Consider the following 5,000-nt stretch of genomic DNA (forward strand, 5'->3'; position numbering starts at 1 on the left):
TCATCTAATTAGTGACGCGCATGAATGGATTAACGAGATTCCCTCTGTCCCTATCTACTGGCGGGGACAGCTTTTTGGCTTCCCCGTGGGTCGAGAGGAGCGCCCCGGGCAATCCAATCGACCCCTATCGAACCCACAGAGTCACCTACCTAGGTGATGATGACCAAAAGTGGGCGACCGGCAAAGACCGGTCAAATGTCTCACCTCACGGAGTCACTTCGGTGACGATGACCCAAAACGTGAGTACGATAGGCAAAGAACTATCGAAAGTAGCCAACTCACAGAGCCACAAAAGTGGTGATGACCAAAAATGTGAGTACGACCGGCAAAGACCGGACGAGCGTATCAGCTCATAGAGTCACATAAGTGGCAATGACACAGAATTGAGCACGATCGGCAAAGACCGATCGAAAATGGCAAACTCACAGAGCCACTGCAACAGCAGTGGTGATGACAAAGAATGTGAGAACGTCCGGCAAAGACCGGACGAATGTTTCAAACTCACGGAGTCACTTCGGTGGCGATGACCAAGAACGTGAGTACGACCGGCAAAGACCGGTCGAACGTAGCAGCGAACAGACCACGTCGCCTGATACAGGCAAGGCGGCGTGGATGCGCGGGCATGGCATACCTTGTGTGTGTTTCATGCCCGCGCTTTTTACTTTAATCAAAAAGCGAAAGCAATACGCCGCTGAGAGCGGGCGTGACGCGCGGACATAGGCATAAGCTTGTGTCCGCGTATTTCGCTTTAAAGAAATAAAGCACTATGCCGTCGAAGGCGGCATGGTGGCGTGTTGGCGCGGGCATGGCACACCGATGTGTGCTTCATGCTCGCGCCGTTTTGCTTTAAAGGAATTTGAGGTTGTAAAGCACTGCATCGCTGGCGTGGCGGCCAGTCGTCCCATAATATGCGCGGGCATGTGCATGCACTTTGTGCGTGTATATGTCCGCGCATTTCACGTTAAGGGATTTTCGGGATCTTAGCTAGACTAGGCCCTCTGGAAATAATACGCCGATGGTGGACGGCGTGTTGGCGCGGGTATGGACATGCACCTGGTGCGTGCCTCGTGCCCGCGCTTTCTGCATTAAGCAAATTTCCAGAAGGGATACGCCGCTGGTAGTCGGCACGTCGGCGCGGGCATGGCATGCACTTTGTGCGTGTTTCATGCCCGCGCTTTTCACTTTAAGGAGATTTTTAGGTCTGGCTAGGGGCTAGAAGCACTACGGTGCTAGCAATAGGCACGCTTGCGCGGGCATGGCATGCACTTTGTGCGTGTTTCATGCCCGCGCTTTTCACTTTAAGGAGTTTTCTAGGCCGGGACCCTCGGGATCCCCGTTAGATTAGGCCCCCTGGAAATAACACGCTGATGGTGGACGGCGTGGCGCGGGCACGGGCATGCACCTGGTGTGTGCTGCGTGTCCGCGCTTTTTGCATTAGGCAAACTTCCAGAGGGGATACGCCGCTGGTAGTCGGCACGCTGGCGCGGGCATGGCATGCACTCTGTGCGTGTTTCATGCCCGCGCTTTTCACTTTAAGGAGATTTTTAGGTCTAGCTAGGGGCTAGAAGCACTACGATGCTAGCAATGCTAGCAATAGGCACGTTTGCGCGGGCATGGCATGCACTTTGTGCGTGTTTCATGCCCGCGCTTTTCACTTTAAGGAGTTTTCTAGGCCGGGACCCTCGGGATTCCCGTTAGATTAGGCCCCCTGGAAATAACACGCTGATGGTGGACGGCGTGGCGCGGGCACGGGCATGCACCTGGTGTGTGCTGCGTGTCCGCGCTTTTTGCATTAGGCAAATTTCCAGAGGGGATACGCCGCTGGTAGTCGGCACGTTGGCGCGGGCATGGCATGCACTTTGTGCGTGTTTCATGCCCGCGCTTTTCACTTTAAGGAGATTTTTAGGTCTAGCTAGGGGCTAGAAGCACTACGGTGCTAGCAATAGGCACGTTAGCGCGGGCATGGCATGCATTTTGTGCGTGTTTCATGCCCGCGCTTTTCACTTTAAGGGGATTTTTAGGTCTAGCTAGGGGCTAGAAGCACTACGGTGCTAGCAATAGGCACGTTAGCGCGGGCATGGCATGCACTTTGTGCATGTTTCATGCCCGCGCTTTTCACTTTAAGGAGATTTTTAGGCTATAGCTCAGGGTTTAGAAGCACTACGGTGCTAGTTGGCGCGGGCATGGCATGCACTCTGTGCGTGTTTCATGCCCGCGCTTTTCACTTTCAGGAGATTTTTAGGGCACTTTTAGGGAAATCTAGAGGAAAAATTAGGGGAAAAACCAGAAAATTTGGGACGACGCCGCTCAGAGAGAAGGCAAAAGAACGCCGGCGAGCACAAAACGAAACAATGCGCCACCAAAATAGTGCAAAAACTTGAACGCAAACGCATTAAAAGTGCCAAAAAACGGCCAAAAATGCTGCAAAAAACCAAAGAACTGCGCCGCTACGAACAAATAAATCAAGCAAAACACGATAGAAACAAGCCAAGATACGGAAGAGACACACGGGTCTGATTGGACATGCCAAGGGAAGGGCTCTAATCCCCTGGGGAGCCGGAGCTGTAAGGGACACAACGTGTCCTAGCTACGCTTGTGCCTCCACGTGGTACCGCTGGAAAGCAGGCTCTTCGGAGTCGAGCGAACCAAACGAAGCGTAGTGGAGTGGAGGAGACAACCACTCTAAGTCCACGTCTCCCACGGACCAAATGGCGTCATGCGTGGGCGCGCAGCTGACGACGGCACCGCGGCCAACACCAACACCCAAAGGGTGAAGGGAAGGCCCTCGCGAGAGAGCCGTCAATGCCACAGCGTCCAACAAGACATGAACACCGGCACCGTGGTCCACGGGCAGCCGAAGTACCCAGCCGCAGAACGGCCGCGGCCCCGAACCCCATCGCGAGTCAAAAGCAAAACGCTACTGACCGAGGTTCGGAGCCCCCGCGGAGCCGCCCAACGAAGGCCGGGAAACCTAAACTGCCCGCTGGCTGCCAGGGAATCCCACCCAGCACGCCAGAAACCCCGTCGAAAGCAGGCCACCGCTGACCGAGACTCGGAACTCCTGCGGAGTCACTTTGTGACCGCGGTCCCGAGCCCCATCGAGAGGCAGTGGAGCAACGCCGACCGAAGCACGGAACTCCTGCGGAGTCACCAAGTGACCGCGGCTCCGTGCTCCATCGAGAGTCGAGCAAGAAACCACGGCTACACCGAGCGGATCGCCGACGGCCGAGGCCCGAATCCCATCGAATCTAAAGCGGAAAGTGGAACCAAGCTGCTACCGAAACATAGAGCTCTAACGGGAGCTATGCACCAAGCGTGCATAGCCGTGGCCTACGGAGCAGCACAGAGACCGCGAGACCGCGGGAAGAGTGCCTCATCGAAAGCCAAGCGGCGGGAAGCGCTCGTGCTAAGACCGAGGCCATGACCTGCTCCAGACAGGGGGAGACCTACCCACTACCCACATCCCCATCCCGACCAAACCCCCAAGCCGACGCACCGCATCCGCCACCCTCTAGCGCTCCAACGGAACGAAAGAAGGAGACAAGCGTCGAGGCAAAACCCATCGGGACCGGCATTTCTGAAACCCAGCTAAATACCATGTTCGAATGAGCTGGGTGGTAGATGAGATGACGGAACCGAGGGACCCCCCCGTGTCCACTAATACTTCCTTTCCTTTTCCAGCCGACCCTGGGAACTGGGGGTTAATCCAGCCGCAACAAAATTTCAAAACATGATGGTTTCTCCAAGTTCAAAAGATTCCGGAGGTAAACTAGCCCCCCATTCGGATCTCCGGGAGGGGGCTGGACTGGGGGAGACTATCATGGAAGCGGTGAGAAGATCTCGGCCGGCAGCACATCGCCCGCCAGAGATAAGAAGACAACGTGGGACGCAAACGGTCGCACCACTTGTCGAGACGCGAAACCGCCCGGTGACGCGCTCGATGACCGCTGCTCTTGCGAGTCTTCTACACCGCGAACCCGCTCCCGGGCGGGTCCCCTCCTCGTCCGCGCCGACAGTGGTGCGGACCCAACAAGGTAACGGCCTTCGTGCCGTCCAAGTCCGCCTAACGAGGTGCGACGAATCGATAAGTAAAAGGAAACAGGCAAAGTTATGCAAAGAAAAAGTAGAAGGGAAACAGGCAAGCGACAGGAAAGAAAGGAAACAGGCAAGCGATAGTTCCGCGAATAGCTCCGCGAACAGAGTAGAGACCGCGTGCGAGAATACGTCCGCGCACGCGTCGTCCAGGGCCTCAATGCCCGCAAGCGTCCCGTCTCCGAACGCGAACGAAGTCCCTACCCACATAGGAACACCGAAACAAGGAGAAAGGCTCTCGGAGCCCGCGCCCACGACAGCGACCACGGGGCTTAGAGTAATGCAGCTGAATATGCGTCGTTCAGCTGCGGTAACTGGCGAGGTGCGTCAGCTCATTGTCGAAAAGCGACTTGACGTCCTGCTATTGCAGGAAGCATACGTAAAGAAGCAAGAGACGAGCAGCACCGTCTGTGGCTTAGGAACCGGGGTGAGGATAGCGGCAGTACACACGGAAACGCCGTGGGCTGCAGTAGCCGTATGCAATCCACACCTCGATATAGTCTTCGTCTCACAGCTTAGTAACTCCCACTGTGCATGTGCGGAAATACTGGCTCCCGGTTCCTCATTCTATGTAGCATCGTGTTACTTTCAACACTGCGAAGAGATTGAGAAACATCTCAGGCACCTCGAGATGGTGTTCCGCTCCCTGAGAGGGCAGAGACTGTTAGTATCGTTAGATGCCAACGCGCGGTCGTCACTCTGGGGCCCGCAGAGAACCGACGATAGAGGAGCCCAACTCGAATCCCTCGTCGCAGCGTTTGGCATGGAAGTGGTGAACGACGTTGCCCAACCACCAACTTTCTGGACGCCACGAGGTTCGTCATTCATCGACGTTACTCTGGCGTCGCCTTCCATGACCCGATTCATCCGGGGATGGAATGTCAGGTGCGACTGGACGACTAGTGACC

At 55.9% G+C, this 5,000-nt stretch overlaps 1 pseudogene; it reads left to right on the forward strand.

Annotated features, from left to right (window-relative positions):
- The window catches only part of LOC143364265 (large subunit ribosomal RNA), a 3,304-nt pseudogene extending 3,217 nt beyond the window's left edge, over positions 1-87 (forward strand).
- The last annotated feature ends 4,913 nt before the right edge of the window (positions 88-5,000 follow it).

Source organism: Halictus rubicundus, unplaced genomic scaffold (assembly GCF_050948215.1).
Source record: "Halictus rubicundus isolate RS-2024b unplaced genomic scaffold, iyHalRubi1_principal scaffold0390, whole genome shotgun sequence".
Classification (NCBI taxonomy): Eukaryota; Metazoa; Arthropoda; class Insecta; order Hymenoptera; family Halictidae; genus Halictus; species Halictus rubicundus.